This window comes from Chenopodium album, chromosome 1, assembly GCF_948465745.1.
Source record: "Chenopodium album chromosome 1, dcCheAlbu1.1, whole genome shotgun sequence".
NCBI lineage: Eukaryota > Viridiplantae > Streptophyta > Magnoliopsida > Caryophyllales > Amaranthaceae > Chenopodium > Chenopodium album.
Genome location: NC_137834.1, coordinates 51907244 through 51924685, shown reverse-complemented (window position 1 = coordinate 51924685; position 17442 = coordinate 51907244). Strand labels below are relative to the sequence as shown.

At 39.5% G+C, this 17442-nt stretch overlaps 1 long non-coding RNA gene across 3 annotated transcripts; it reads left to right on the top strand.

The window, feature by feature from the left end:
• Positions 1–1443: 1443 nt before the first annotated feature.
• On the top strand, positions 1444–4737 carry LOC145585376 (uncharacterized). Of its 3 annotated transcripts, none has more exons than XR_014100668.1 (3): positions 1444–1759; positions 1884–2005; positions 2637–4737. It is a non-coding gene; the product is annotated as an uncharacterized LOC145585376 (long non-coding RNA). The 3 variants fall into 3 exon arrangements; XR_014100649.1 differs by having other exon boundaries at positions 1863–2005; XR_014100659.1 differs by having other exon boundaries at positions 1444–2005; positions 2637–2751; positions 2971–4737.
• The last annotated feature ends 12705 nt before the right edge of the window (positions 4738–17442 follow it).

Sequence of the window (17442 nt, the reverse complement as noted above, 5' to 3'; positions counted from 1 at the left end):
TCATGGTACAACGCACCATGACATGTCAGCTTTTGCCGTGCCACGACAATTTAGCTGTTTTGCGGTAATTCTAGTTTTTTACGCATTTTTAAAACTATGATAACTTTTGATCCATAACTCGGAATAAGACATATAATATATCGCTGGAAATCTTATCAAGCCTAATTTCCAACCATTTTAAAATCAGGTCAAAATAATCTGTTAATTTTTAAGATATGGCCGTTTTAGTGAAAGGGTGTCGGTTTTGGGCCGCGTGTAGTATTTGGCTCATATCTTAGGATATATCGTTGGAAAGCTTACTGAAAGACCTATCCAACCAAATTATAATTGGATCAAAATTATAGGGCTACAAAATCATTTTATCCCGGTTTTGTGATGTGGACACGAAAAGAAGAAAAAATAAGTAATGGTTTAGGGAAATTGGCTAGGAATTGAGTTGGTTTATGAAATGTATTGGGATTGAATATGAATTTAAGCACTCCAAAGATTAAATACTCAACTTGAACAATAACAGCAATGAAAAGTTGTTCATCATCGGGTTTGGTTTCGGGAGATATTTTTAGGTGTCAACAGGTTGGCTAACTTTTTTTTATATTGTCAAACGTTTAACTATCTTAAAGAAAACAAAAATCCTGGTACATCCGTTTCATATTGTTTGCAACTTTGGGTATTATTTGTGAAATATATAAAATTCCAAAGTTGCAGAAAACATGAAACAGAGGTAGTAAAATCAAATACTCAAATTAATACTTCAAAATTTTAAACTTTATACTCCTTCCGTCCCATTATTAAATGTCTGTTTTCCTAATTAGTTGTCCCATAATTAAATATTTACTTCAATTTTTTTTTTCATGTATAATTACTACATACCCTATTATATACCTTTTAACATACTAAACTTCTCTAAATAACCCTTAAAATCGGTGCCCACATGTACTTCACGTATGTTTTTTCATTATTATTGTCTCCATTTGAAAACAAAATTATACACTTTATAGCTATTCTCAATGTACTTCACACATGCTTTTTACACTTCATTCATTTGCATTAAAACCCATGAAATATGAGAAACATACACTTAATATTGAGACGGAGGGAAAACTAATCATTCACTTTAATTTCTTACTATAATTAAATTTAAAAAGAGCTTATCTATTGTTGATTTGCGCTAGAAGTAGCGCTAAATATTGTTACATACCTTTGCGATAATAACCAATTTTAGTAAATAGGATGATCTTTTTTCTATGATAGTAAACATATCACACTAGTAGAAAAAAACAAAAAGGCACCGCTCAATGGCCACCGGTTTTCGAAAACCGGTGGCTTAAAAAATGGGCAGGATTATATATATTTAAATTGCCACCGGTTCAATCCGAACCAGTGGCATAAATGGTAAAGGCCACCGGTTTTGAACCGGTGGTTTTGTTAAAAAAAAAAACGCGCCTCATCTCTACTTCTCTCTTCTCGTACTCTCTCCTTTGTTTTCTCTCTCTTCTTGATTTCTCCGTCTCCTCTCTCTTCTCTCTGCTCAAACCCTCCTTTCTCTCTCTTCACTTGCCTCCTCTTGCTCCATCTACCGCCGCCCCATCTATTGCCACTCCACTCTTTCTTTCTTTCACTTCTCTCTTGGCACCACTACTGGAGAATTTAGGATTTGAGGATGACGGCGGTGGTGAATGTTGTCGCCACCATCGTAATTGACGGTCTTTTTATTTACCGGTGCCAGATCTTTGCAGATGTGGTGGAATTCTTCACGAAGGTATGTGCTCTTCGATTTGAGATCTAGGGTTTCTGATTTTTATTTACTTTTTTTGTGATTAATGATGAACAATTGAAATGAATTGGGCGTTTGATTGAATTAGTTGGGGTTATGTTGTGATGAGGTTGATGAATATGTTGTTCTCTTCACGGCGCCAAGGTGATTATGGTGACGGTGGTCGCGATCCGCCAGCCCACTCCATCTATCTATCTCTTCTTGAGTCCTCTGCTTAAATCCGAGAATAAGGTACTTGTATTTGTAATTTTTTCGATTGTTTTCGATTTTTTTTTTTGCTGAATTGTGTTTTTAGGGTTAGGATCTGGTTCAGATCGGGCTTCAATTTACTGAAATTCTGATTTTTTTTTTTTTTTTTTTTTTTTTTTTTTTTTGGTTTGAATTGATTTGGAATTGATTAGGTTGTTGTGTTAACGTGTGACAGACATGTTTCGATTTTTTATGGCATTTTTCTGGGTGTTTTTGAGTGTTTAGTGGGTTTTTTTGGGGGTATTTACAGCTGATAATATGAATTTTGATTTTGATTTCGATTTCCTTGAGTTATAAGGTTATATTTTTGATTTTGTGATGTGGTTGCTGTGTTTGGGTTTGAGTTTGTATGTGATGTTTGATTTTGAGTTCGATTTTGTCCCTCTTGTTAGCTAATAATAGTAAGTTACATGAATGGGATTAAATTGGAATCGGGAGTAAAGGGGATTATGGGTTTGATTGGGTTTTAGTTGCTAGATCTGATCCAGGAGGAGTTATAGTCTGTTATATTTTGAGATCAAAGATTGGGTTTGTGGATGTTGTTTAACTGTTTGTAGTTTAATCTTTGATGGGTTTTGATGCTTATATATTTTTGATTTCTGGGTGATTGTAGAAAACGGAGGGAAAGATGAAAGTGTGTCTCAACCGAGTTTCACTGTGTTCAAATTGGACGAGATAAGAGCTGCTGCTTCTGGGTTTTGTTATTAATTACTGTTCATATATTTAAGGTCTTATTTCTTGTCCACACCATATACATAAAGGGTTCAAATGTTCAAATTGGTGTTAAGGTTATAAATTACTGCTCATGTTAATTTTATTTTAGATGGATTTTCGTAAAGGATTGAATTAGAATTAGATTTTGCTTTTTTTTTTTTTTTTAAAATTTTTTTTATTATTGTTATTATGATTGAGTATCTATTAAATTATTGAATGATTGGTGTTTTAAGGTTGGAATTTGCGAGCTTCCATTTCATCCAATTAGTTTGGAGGTTATTGGAGGAGTTGGTGGAATGTAAGTTTTTATTTAACCTTTTAATGTAATTTCATTTTTAAATATGTGATATCTGATATGATTTAGATTATTGTTGCTTTTTGTTTAGCTTTTGATTTGGTGCAACTGTGATCTTGTTTGTTGAAATTGTAATACTTTTGGTGTTTCGAATTGGAAGTGCTTGTTTGGTAACTATCATTTTTGTTTGTATTGTGATATTTGTAAGTGCATATTTTGTGAATTCTAAGTGCAGTTCTTTTATTATTGTCTGATCTGTTTTTCTATTTTTTTTTTTTTGGTGATTTGTTTCATAAGTGTATATCTATGCTTCACCTATTGTGGAGATTGATTCCATAGTAATTAAAAATATCATAGTGTTTTTTTTATTCAATTAGTTGTTGAAGAGTTTAAGTAGAGAAAGAAAATAGATTCTATCACTAATCTTACATTTATTTGGTGCTATTCTTATTGGTCTCTTTTTCTGTGTTTTTCTTCTTTGCAGGAAAAGTAATTTCCGAGGCGTGTGCTTAATAAGGACAGGTTTAGTTTCAATTTTGTTTCTTAATTTTTTTTTATTGTTAATTTGTGATTGCAATTTCTGATTGTTCTGGTGCATCTGTTGCTGCAACTGCTGCCTTGCAAGGCTGCTGCTTCTGTGTTGTTGCTGTATCTGTGCTACCATGTTGCTGCTGCTTCTGTCTTGTGCTTGTAATGTATCAATGATTCTTTTCCAACAGCTTCTATAGAGTTTCTAATTTTGCTATGGCCATGTGATCAGATATTTCCTTGTTTATTGTGATTGAAGGTTGGTAGTATAATAACTATGTGCACAGTCAACACGTTATGCTGTATCGATGTCTCTGATCTCTTTGTCACATTCCTCTTTGCCTTGTCATACTAGGTAAAGACAAGGCAAAACATGGTTTTTATCTTCTAATAGGCATAATGGAAGTGAGTGACTCTAGGTTTCATGGTGTAGAACTTGTTATCACACATAATTTATAGTTTTTTGAAGTTATCCAAAGTTGCTTTCTTTGGAGTTTGCCAAGGAAATAGCTAAATATATGGCCAAAAACATATTCGAATGCACATTGGTGACATATGAGTTGTAGCCTAAACCTCTTAACTTGACTGGAATGTTTTTTTGTAGGAGACATCTGAGAAAGAGAATGTTACTATTTAGAGATATTTAGATTATGCATATAGTAGTCTCTCCAAATATTTGAGAGTGTTTCTCAGTGTAAAGAATTCCAATTTGGTTTCATTTATCTTATGTTCTCTTGCTAAGATACATACAAGTATAAAAGAGGAAGGCATTATTAAGAAAAGGAGGCTTTTAGTGAAATTGGAGTTCCAGAGTGCCACATATCTTGTGGAACCTTTCTTATGTACCTACCTGTTTTGACATGGAAATATGTGTGAACAGTTCAACTTAAGGTGTGCTTGATCATATTAATGGGGAATTATTTATCTTGCTAACCCATGTTGCTTATTATTTCACAACTATCGAAATATATCTGTATGGTGGTATGACCATATGCTTTTAATACAAATGTAATGGTTTATATATGAAACATGGTCCAGCAGATGTTATGATGTGGACATTATTGTATTGATTAGTAGACATTTGTTGAAGGGTATTAGTTCTTGTTGCCATCACTGATTAGCTAATTTAAAGATTATTATCTTGGTCCCATCCCACATTATTTCTCAAGAATATTACAGGTTTAGTTCCAAATTTGTTTTTTATTCATTGTTAATTTCTAATTGCAATTTCTGATTGTTTTGGTGCAGCTACTGCCTCGTAAGGCTGCTGCTGCTGTATCTGTCTTGCAGATGCTTCTGTGCTGCCGTGTAACTTTGTATTTTATTTTATTTTTTGGACGAAAATTGTAATATTACAACATCTTTTTTATAAAAATATGTAAGTTTATATATATATATTAGTGTTTATACATCAATTTAAGTGAAAAAAATGCAAAAAAAAAAAAAAAAATTTTTTTTTTTTTTTTTGCCATTAAAGGCACCGGTTTTGAGCAAGAACCGGTGTCAATAACCCTTACAAAAAAAAAGCGGGAAAGGTTTTGCCACCGGTTAACCGGTGGCAATACTAGTTTTTGCCACCGGTTTTGAACCGGTGGCCTTGAGTCTGTTTATTGCCACCCACCAAATGCCCATCGGTTCAAAACCGGTGGCATAGGGGGGTTTTGAACCGGTGGCCAAATGATATTTTCTACTAGTGTCATTCAGTGAAAAAAGAAATTTCATTAATCATAATACATTTTGATATTATAAATATGTCATGCTATTTTTCTAGTAGTACAAATAGAGATTTATAGACTAGGTAAATGTCAATGTCATTAACGGTACACAAAATATACAATTAAGCCTCCAATGGTACTATGTATATATATTTTTTTTAGCAACTACTATATATGTTTCTAATGGCCAACTAGCCAAATTGGTATAAAAGTTAGCACCGTTGTGACATATTGGTATAAAAATTATCACCGGCGACATATTGGTATAAAAGTTAGCAAGTTGTGATATATTGATATAAAAGTTAGTCACTGGCGACTAGAGGTGGTTATTGGACAGAGTAGTCCAATGATATTAGGGTCAGGGCCAAGCTTATAGGGGTTTTAATGGACAGGGCTATTAATGGACATGGCCCTTATTGGGTAGGGTCAATATAGGGCCAACATGTTTTTCCAATTTAGTTGATAAAGAAAATACATAATGTAAAAATAATTGTATAGATTAATTTGTATTCATATGTATTTAATAATGGCTTTGTCCAATATTTATTTTCATTGATATTTTGTAGGTCCGCCCATTATCGACTGCGACCCACATTGGCCCGACCCTATATTGACCCTATAAAATGTGACCCTCTTTGACCCTGGCCCGCAATCGACCCGCACCGACCCTGACCCGACCCACCCAATAACCAGGTCTACTGGCGACATATTAGTATAAAAGTTATCAAATTGTGACAAATTGCTATAAAATTAACAAGTTGTGACATTTCACCCTTCTTTTCTTGCCAAGTGCAGTTTTTTTTTATTTAATTTTTTTTTTGTTATTGTAGGCGTCACTCGAAGTGTGCCTACGTTAAAAGCATGTGGTGAATATGCTTGGAACTCATAGGAAGTGGGAATTGACATAATACGATTAGGGACAAATAATGTAGGGAGCCGCCAACAAGTTTTTAAGGAACTTGTAAACCGTTCACGGATCATAAAAGGCAACCATGAATAAGGGACAACGATAGGCAACAACGATTGACCCGTGAAGGTTACACCCCATTCATAATCCATGAGATTACTAACTCCATATGGTTCGGAACCACGAAAGGAGGATCGAGGATGATGGTACGAAGTGAGTCATGGAGTCACATTTGTTTAGGGTAATTTTACCCCGCCACGTGGTCCAATCAGAGGATGACACGTGTCAGCCTCAGGATGGCCCAAAGTGGACCAATCCCTGCTTGACACGTGTCACTCAAGAAAATAAGGGAAAAAGGCGACCTTTAGGCCTAAATCCCGAGAAAGCCGCAAAACGGCGTAGCCCACCAATGATTAGGGTTCAGTGACCTTATCAAGGGCACAAATCCCAAAGACCCTATAAATAGGGAGATGTCCCTCATTTTGAGGGCACGTTTTACCATTTATTACACTTGCATTCTCTCACATCAGAGAAACACCTGAGCTTGGAATCCGAGTAGATACCCACCTAAATTTCTGTCATCTTTATTCCTTTTCAAGTTACTAACTTGACCATCGGAGGCGGAGCTCCAATCACCCGGAGTCTCCGTTATTTTGCAGGTACAGCTCGGCCGGATTAGACTTCGTGTTGTAACTCTCCCGAGAGACAAAAACACCCAAAACATTTGGCGCCGTCTGTGGGGAGAGTACCTTGAATATGGTTCAAGAGTCTGTACCACCTCCTAACCGTCTGGGCGAAGACCCAGAAGTATTTACAGATCAGGAGGATGAGGATCCTAAGCTCGAAACCTTTACCGCCGAGGATGGCCCGCTCAGAATCAACAACATCTGGCCCAGAGATATTCTGGAGCGGGGTGCCTCCTAGGCGGGTCCAAGCCGACCCATTGGGCAGCCGGAAGGGGAAACCCAAACGGCCGCTGGATCAGCCCCTGTCACCCGAGACGAACTCATGAGATTCATGACAAGTTTCAAGGGTGAAATTAAAGAGCTGATCACCAAAAGCCGGGCTGGCCCAAGTAAAGGTCAGTCGGCGAAGAAGACTCCTCCAGAGAAGGCGAAGTCAGTCAGAGACCGGCAGCCCACTTCTTATCCAAAGGAGAAGGCAGCCGGGACCATTGATTGGTCAAAAATTCTCCTTCCTAGGAAGAACACCAATAACACTCGATTGACTCAGCAGCCGGTGAGAAGTAAAAAATCAACTCTTGATGCCCGGGAGATCATCAACTGGAAGAGAAACCAATCGCTGTCTGAGTCGGCTTTAACGTCGAACTTTCCAAACAGCTTCAACAACATTTCTGCAGGGAGTGCACCCTCCTTGCATGAGAGACAGACAGGCGGTAATACCGTCCATTCTGGCCCTCACATGATTGGAGTTGTATTGTATGTGCCTACTCAGGCTTAAGGACAGTATCCTCCTCACTTCATGGAGCCGGCCTTCTTTGGAGGTCAGACGACATATCCAAATGTCCAGCCATTGGACTGGCAGCTTCGTCTGCTGCGTCTGGGTGAACAGCCTTCTGCGTTCACCCGGGAGATAACCGAGGCGGCTCAGCCGGCCAAGGTTAAGAATGTATTGGTTGGTACCTATGATGGTACCACCAATCCGGAAGACCACCTCATGGCTTACACCAACCTCATGTATCTGCAGGGGTTGGATGATGCCACTTGGTGTCGATGTTTCTCGGGTACATTGAAGGGCATTGCCCAACAATGGTTTGGTAATCTGCCAGCCGGGTCCATCGATAGTTTCAGGAAGCTCGCCATCCTGTTTGCTTCCAACTTCTCAATGAACATCCTTGCTAAGAAAACAAGCCTTGATTTGAGCACTGTTAAGCAGGGAGAGAGAGAAGGGCTGCGCTCATATGTTAGGCGGTCCAATCTGATTAGAATTCAGATTCAGGGACTGTCTGATGAGGTAGTTTTTACAGACTTTTTCAAGGGTCTGAGAGACGGGTCGACCTTTAAGTTCTACCTAGTCAGAAAAGGGGCTTTCACCTTACATGCGGCCCTGAGGGAGGCGGAAAGCTACATTCAAGCTACCGACCTCTGCTCGCCTGGTAACCAGTCGGACTCTAAGAAGTCCGACAAACAGAAAGACAGCCGGTCTGCTCAGCCGACCAAAAATAAAGAAGAGAGCAAGAAAAGAAAAGAAATCTGGGCGGTTAATGATTCTGACCAGCCGTCCCAAAAGAAAAAGAAAGAGTTTAAACCGTACGTCCCCAAGTACGAGTTTAAAAAAGACTGCAACTCCATCCTCATGGAGGTAAAGGACCGGCTGTCCATTGAGAAGCCGAATCCTATGAAGAGTTCTGTCCAGTCACGGAACAAAAATAAATTCTGTCAGTTCCATGAGGACGTCGGCCATGACACCAACGACTGCTTCAGTCTTCAGCGGGCGTTGGACCGTCTGGCTGACAAATGGCTGTTGAAGTCCTACATTTCTAAGTCCCCAGCCGGGGCAAAAAAGAAAAACAAGGGTCAGTCCTCCAAGACTACCCCCCAGCCTGCTAGTAGCTCAGATACCGATAAGGAGCCGGTCTACACAATAGTAGGCGTATTCTACTGTGGTGGCCCTACCATCCGGGGCACCAAGAGCCATCTTGAAAGATGGACAAGGATGATGACGAGCAGGCGTCTGCAAGCAGCTCCTTCCCAGACGTCTTGATCACTGAGATGGATAGGGGCAGCGTCCGCCGTCCGCATGATGACCCGGTTGTCATTGAATGTAAGGTTGCCAACCAACTGGTTGGAAGAATCCTTATTGACACCGGCAGCTCATCAGACATCATCAGCCTCCGGTGCTTGCAAAAGCTGAAATACAACGTTAGCAGCATGCATCCGGTCACCCACCCCTTGGTTGGTTTTGGGGGTGGGATGGTCTACCCAGCCGGAAAAATTGACTTACCCATCTGGCTGGGAGAGAAGGGCCAAGGACGACATATTGTCGTCAGATTCTTGGTCATTGAGGAGTTGATCGCCTACAACATTATCCTTGGCCTGCCGACCCTCAACGTAGCCAAGGCAGTAATCATCCTATCTCTCATGCTCATCAAGTATGAGAGGGATGACGACACTGTTGGTTCCCTAAATGGGGATCAGAAGACGGCCCGAGAGTGTTATCTCTCAGCCGTCAGAGACACTGTCGCCCCAGACGGCCAGGAACCAATAGACCTTGACAATGTCAAGGATGCCGACCCAGTGCCTGTCCCACCAGCAGCCGGGAAGAAAAGAAAGGCACCTCTGTTGGTAGAGGTGAAGAAAGAGAAAAAATAGCAATCACTGACCGGTGAACGGTCAGATCAGCTCCGCCCTCAACCGGCTGGTGAAAGCATTGATCTCGTTCTGGATGACAGCCGTCCGGAACGTACTGTAAAGGTTGGGACGGTTGCTCATGCTACTTTGGGTGCAAGCTTGCACCTTCTGCTGAAGGAATTCAAAGACATTTTTGCCTTTGAAGTGGAAGAGATGCCAGGCATCAGCCTGGATCTCGCTGTCCACAAACTCGCCGTGGACCCCAAAAAGAAGCCCATCCGGCAAAAGAAAAGAAACCACGGTCAGGAAAGAAGTCAGGCGGCAGCTGCCGAAGTCAAAAAGCTGCTAGACGCCAGGTTCATTTGGCCTTGTAATTTTCCCGACTGGGTGGCCAATGTGGTCCTTGTTAAGAAACCGAATGGGACCTGGCGCATGTGTGTTGATTACACAGACCTCAACAGGGCGTGTCCAAAGGACAGTTACCCGCTTCCAAAGATCGACAGTATGGTCGACTCTACAGCCGGTCACGCCTTGATGAGCTTTATGGATGCCTACTCCGGCTTACATCAGATACCCCTGTGGAAGAAAGATCAAGAGAAGACGGCCTTCGTCACTGATCAGGGGTTATTCTGTTATACTGTGATGTCGTTTGGCTTGAAAAATGCGCCTGCCACTTTCCAACGGATGATTAATACGGTCTTCATTAATCAGATTGGGAGGAATGTGGAGGCGTACACTGATGACATAATAGTCAAATCCAAGCTACAGACGGATCACCATGCTGATCTCCGAGAAACATTCACCACCCTCAGGCGGCATAAGGTTATGTTAAATCCTAAGAAATGCGTCTTTGGTGTTGAGTCTGGGAAGTTTCTCGGATTCCTGATTGATCAAAGGGGATAGAGGCTAACCCTGAAAAGATACAGGCGGTGATAGACATGAAGTCACCCCGTTCTGTCAAGGAAGTGCAGAGGCTCACTGTAGGGAATAATTTCAAGCCTTTAAAATCCCACTAGCTTGAACCCCACTGTGATTATACACTAAAGTGCGGTGGCATCCAAAAGGGAAGAAGATAGAGCAAAAGAGTCGCCAACAAGTTTTTAAGGAACTTGTAAACCGTTCACGAGGATGAAGGTTACACCCCTTAACGATCCAAGAGATCGTCAACTCCGTAAGGTCATGAACCAAATAAGGGTTCGGGGATGATGGTACAAATCCAACCTAAAAGAGATTGAATCTGCCCTAATAATAGACCTCTACTTTATTCTGCTCGTATTCATGTGCGCTTTTTAATTAACATGCAATCAATAGGATTAACCCTAAACCTATTTAATCTATGTTGGTTGAATATTAATGCACAAATAAACTATTATTGGCGATCACTTGAATTATAATCATATTAACCCTAAACAAGATTATTAGTTATCTTATTAAGCGTGATGACAAGTACCAAAATTTCCTTTAACATGCAATAAAGGTGTGATCAAGCAATAAATATCAAGCAACATAATAAATAATCATAACAATAATTATAATCGTTATCAAAATAATAATAATAATAATCATAAATTATAACAATTATAATCATAATCATGTTCAAGTTAATATTAAAGCACAATAGAAATAGCAAGATCCTAGGCATGATACTAACAAGATTAATAACAAACCCTAGCATGTCACTAAGCAATAAAAATCATATCTTTAGCCCTAACATGATACTAACAATCATAAATATTAGGAAGAATATAGGAAGCATCATAGCAATCATATTTAATATTAAAAATACCCTAGAAATGATACTAGGAATATCATAATAACAATGTAAACATGATTTCTACATCATAATATCAATAAAATCGATTAAAGTACTTACTTTGATGCCTCGTACCTCTTTCTAATTACAAAATACACACATTAGTAACTTCAAGGAAAATATAAAACAAACAATTAAATTAAATAATTGAAATAGAGATTTGGGACCAAACCCTCAGAAATTAAACCTTTCACGTCTAGGGCGAAGGCAACTTCGAATATGGCTAGGTGTTTCTAGATCTTGCGAATGCGGAATTTTGTATGAGAAAACCAAAGTTTAGAGGAATGATGAAAGAGAGATGAATGATTCAATTGGTGAATGAATGAATGTAGATGTAGATGATGATTGATGATGATTGGTGTATGAAAACGGAGTTTTTAATACGATATTTATAGAGAAAATCAGCCAAAAAAGATAAATTAACAAAACAGAGTCTGACGATCAGGAAACAGAGCTGGCACCAGCCTTAGCTCCAGGCGCCAATGGCTAGCGCCAGGCGCCAGGCCTGGTTCTAGGCGCCAAGGCCTGGGGTTGGACGCCAAGCTTGATTTCGACGCGTTTTGGAAAATCTGATAAATTTACCGTACTGGAGGATAAAATAATATAATTTCTTTGAAAATGCTATTTGATTTTGATTAAAACTCTGAAAAGTCAACAAAGTAAACTTATCAATGCTAATTGAATTAGGAATGAAAAGAACCTTCTAGAAGATTATAGAAGACTAAAACCATTCCTAATTGCATTAGGAATGATAAATCATATTAGGCCCTCCCCAAGATCATTGGGCCGTACATAAAGCTCAAACCGGGCCCAGTTTGGTAATTTGGCCATAATTTCCTCAATATTCATCGGAATTGGGCTTATAATATATCGTTGGAAAGGTCTTTGCAAGCCCTATCCAACTACACCACTATTGGACCCATATCATGGACTAACCAAACTGGATTGACTGTTTTCTTAAAATAAAGTTTTCAAAAACAGAGAGAAGAGAAAAGAAAATAAAACTTTCCGCAACACTAGACCTTTCCACACTTTCGTTTCATTCGATTATGATTCGACGTGAAAGGTACTCTTCACTGGGTTTGGTTTGGGGGAGACACAAACGGGTGTCTACAAAAGCCCCCACTTTGACTGAGTTTGGAGAAACGCAAGTTTTGAAAACGAAAGTCAAAGTATCGATAGGGACGGAGAATGATTCAGAACGTTCTGCGATCCTAAATCAATCTTGTAACGCCGATACCTGCAAAACTAAAATTAGTTAAACAGATAAAAGAGTCAAGAAACGCGTATCTTGCACCGTCGAGCACACGTCTCTGAAAGTAACCGATTGTTGCTGCTTTATTGTTTTGATGACCTCCTGCAAGCTAGAGAATGCCATCCCGCTTGAAAACCGCTATGCCCGTAACTGCTTCCAAATTAGAAGATTGCTTCGCCTGAAACTATCCTCCTCCGCAATGATAATATTCCACATCCTAGGGAATACTATCGAAGATTTCTTCTCTTGAAACAATCTCCATCCGCATTGATAATATTCCGCGTCCAAGGGAATACTATCGAAGATTTCTTCTCTTGAAACAATCCTCAGTTGTTTGTGACAACTCTCCATAATCCAGGGAACGCCACCTTGCTGTTTCGATGTTCACTCGTCTCTGAACAAAGAGCTTCCTTTTGATATGTTCACGCGCCTCTGAACAAAGACCTTTTTTTTTTATATGATCTTCTAAATGAGGTGTCCACGCGTCTCTGAACGAAGAGTTTAATAATAGGATGCCCACGCGTCTCTGAGCAAAAGAGATTGAAAATAGGAAATGTCCATGCGTCTCTGAACAAAAGAGCTTGAAAAGGATTGTCCACGCGTCTCTGAACAAAAGAGCTCGATTGATATGCCCACGTGTCTCTAGAGCAAAAGAGCTTTTGATGGAAATGTTTACGCGTCTCTGAACAAAAGAGCTTCGGTGCTTGAATGTTTGTTGCGATAATGTTTTGAAGAAAAATTTCCGAAGACCAACGTTTGTCGATCTCTAAAGCTCGCCTGAACTTTGCTTTCACTAAAACCAGTATGCCGGTGTTTCCGTGATGAGCCAATTCTTAGGCGCTTCAAGCTAAGTGAGACGATCTTTCATCAGGTCGACCACTTATTGTGATTGTAATCAAACTGACTACTTAATCATGTCAAATTGCTGTATGAAGTCGAAATCACCTTTCTGAGAGGCTTCGAGCTCTGTCGTTGCTGAGATATTTCTGGCGCTAAGAATTAATTCTGTCGCCGAACGCTGTGATAGGGTCTTCCCTGTTCTGCTACACCTGTATTTATTTAGACTATAGAACTTTGCCAATCTCTTTAATTATCTTAGGGTTGACCTAAGGTTTAGCGTTGCTTGACTCAATAACTTGACACGACTCAAGGTATAAACTTGACTCGCTGTGATTGACTGACTCAAGGTTGACTCGACTCAAAGTAAAATGACACCCGTGTTAGACTCAAATCAAAGTGATATGACACGACATGACTCAATGTGTACATGACTCGTGTGTGCATTGTAATGTGATCGTGCGACTCGAAAATGCAAAAAGCAAAAATTTCCGTCACTTTTATGGAGGGTACCGACTTTCTCCCGAAAAAGAAAGACGCGAAAAAAGAATTGAAGTGTTGAATATGCATGTTGAATGAGCATAGTCAAATGTCATTTGATACTGTCTCTCAAGGTGCAAGGATTAATCCATCCTAAGCTATCTCAATGGTTGACTCAATGATGAAAGTATTTGGGTAACTTAGGCACGGAGGCTAAGCACTTCGTACTTCGTGATGCAATGACAATTAGGATTGATGAGTGATGTTGATATAACAAGGCATGCTTCAGCATTAAAATTTCATGACAAAGGGTTCCTAGGGGAAGTATATTTTGTCATGTATCTGTGCAGTGTGTGATAGTGATTCTAAAGCTTAGCCACAAGAGCTAAGTGTGTGGAAAAGATATTATTTGTTACAAGAGTCAAATGGTGGTGACTCTTAGGCTAGGTAAGCTAATGATAAAGGGATCAAGCCCCCAAGTCTAGCTCTACATGAATAGGGATGAGCATTGGAGATGATCCCTTGATACGATCATGGTGTAAGTGTGTGAATGTGAATATGAATGCATATTTATTACGGCCGCACCTCGATGTGAGGTTGCCTACGTATCCGTTAGGAATCACGCCGAACGTAGCTCTAGCCAAACCTCGCACAAGTGTGTATACCTCAAAAAGGTCTTTTTAAGGGTTGTAACGTGGTTAGGCTAAAGGTTATAGAAAAAAGGGATAAAGGCTCAAGACCCTAGATAAGCCCCCAAGGTGTGCAACCTTGCTTTCGAATCTTTATATTTTTATGCTTGAGTTTCTACTCTTTTTTAGCTCTCTTTTATATTTTGCTTTAGCATCTATTTTATTTTTATAAGCGTGGGCAATCCCGATCATGCGGTCTATCACTCACTTGGCATTCATGTTTCTCAGGCACGGTACCGAGCACTCGATAAGAGACGCAATCTGAGACGTGTTCATATCAAAGATATTTACATATCAAAGACATTGGAACACTTACCCTTTTGTACACTTTTATTTATATTTTTGCTATTTTTGCTATCTTTTGAAATACTCAAGCTTTTGTTTAGAATTGCATAAGTTGCACACTCTCTCATCCCAAGATTAGATAGATGTAGGTTGAAAGAAGAAGGGTCTATCGTTAGACGAGGCTCAAAGTGGTTTATGAAGAAAGGATTGTATATTTGAAAGGTGAAAGGAGATATGATGTGGCTACAAGGGTTGCCTTAAATCATTGGTATACCTTGTGTTTAATTCGACATTGTTTTTTTTTTTTAATTTTTTTTTATTTATGCAATATAATGAAATGATCATATGTAAGGAAATAAATGCTCATTTTATTAAAGGAAAAGGAAAAAAGACTACAAAAATAATCTAAAGGAAAAGAAAAGGTGCCTATGCTAGACTTATTGAGGAAAGGGTAGATAAAAAAGAAATAGAAAAAAGAGGTCACAAAATCTTGTCGTTGAAGCTCGCCTCTTGTCTTGTGTTGTTTCCTTTATCATCACTCGCTCTTCTTGTTAACTGGAGGTAAGGGAAGCTTGTTGTTATCAATCAAATGTTGGATATCCTCCTTTAGCTTCCAACAGCTCTCAGTAGCATGACCCTTACCTTGGTGGTACTTGCAGTGTTCGTTTGGATTCCAACTAGGCAATCTTTTCTTGAGTGGGGGATCTTTAATAGGTCCAATGGGAGTAATGATTCCCTTGGCATGGAATTTGGATCCCAATTGGGAAACCGCTTTTCAGGTGGAGGGTCTTGACTGGGACCAATGGGGTGGATAAGATCTTGATTGTGAAGACAGTCGAAAGCTTCATTGTAAGTCATTCTTATTGGTGTGTATTCTTCAATGGTCCGTTTTGCTTGTGGCTTAGGAGCATTGAGTTCTTCATTAAACCCTTGGCGAGAATTTTGTTCAATGGCCATCACCCGATTCGCTAATCCTTCTACCACATTCAAGAGCATGGCAATGACATCTTGCAGTTTTCGAATGTCCTCTTTTAGACTTGACGAGTCTTCCTTGGTATTTTCTAAGAAAAGACTTTCATCCTCCTCAATTATGGCCACTTCATCGAGAGAGGTCATATAAGTTGTCTCGATCATAGGCTCTCCTACAGGTGTGATAAGAAGTGATGGATCAAAGGATGCTTGGTCATCTTCGATGGCTAGAATTTCGGAAGTTTCATTATTATCGATCAGATCTTGAATAGCTTCTTTGAGTTTCCAACACTCTTCAGTGTCGTGACCCTTTCCTTGATGATATTTGCAGTGCTTATTAGGGTCCCACTTAGGTGGCCTAGCTTCAGGAACTGGATCTTTGATGGGCCCTATGGGCATGACTAGTCCTTTGTGATGTAGCTTCTCGAAAGCCGTTTCATAACTCATACCAAGTGGAGTGAACACTCTTTTTGATCTCTGGATTCGTGGTTTAGAGGCGTTCGTGGCATGTACTTCATTAATGGGAGAGGAAGAAGAAGGATGGTCGTTCTTCTTTCCTCTCGCACCATTGTCTTTCAGAAGGTCATCTTCAATGTCAATGCCTATATTATAGACAGCTTTGAAAGTATCTAACTTGTGTTGGTACTTTAAGTGTTTTGAATGCTTCCCTTGGAGATTCTTGATAAACATCCTCACAGATTCTTTTTCGGTAGGAGCCTTGACCATATTAGCGGAAGTTTCCCTCCATTTATTGAAGAAAGAAGTGAACCCTTCGTTTTCCTTTTGTTTTAACATCTCAAGTTGTCTGTGGTCTGTTTCGTCTTGGATGTTGCACTTATATCTATCAACGAAAGCGTTTACTATCAATTCCCAGGTAGAGGTTTTCTCCTTGTCGAGGGAGAAGTACCATTGTTGGCAAACGGTTTCAAGAGATAGTGAGAACAGAGAAGGGAAGACCTTCTTATCGATGCCCTTAATGTTCATTATAGTTTCGAAAGCTCTTAGATGAAAATAAGGATTATCTGTTGCCTTGAATTTTGGGATGTCAGCGGCGTTGAACTTATGTGGAAGAAGTTCCTTGTCCAGCGAGACTTCTTGTGAACTCATGCCCTGAAATTTATAGTCACTATATAGCTTGCTTAGACTCTCTTGCATGAGGTTCATCTGTTGTTGCTTCACGGGATCATCAACCTTGAGTGCGAGAAGCTTCAGTGTTTCAGTCACGGTAGCCAGTTGGTTCTTAAGATCATTGACTTCTTCTTGAGTTGCCATTATCTTCTTAGCCTTCCTCTTTTGACGAATCGGTTTATCAAAAAGCGAGACTTGAATAAAGAGGTTGTCCTTGATTAATCGCCCTTCTCTCCTCGACCAAGTACTGTGGAAAAGGAATTTGGGGGTACTGATTGTTAATTATTTGACTCAAACTTTATTCAACATGCAATGGATGGAGGAAGTGAAGAAAGATGGAAGAATGCGAAGAAGATTTAGGTGGAGGGATATGAAGAATTAGGAATAGAATGTACTCCCCCAACTCAAATGACGGAAAGACCGACTCATGCATGGACCTAAGACATGGCCATGGTGATGTACTCAACGTGTGTGCTAAGACTAGTGAGAGTAG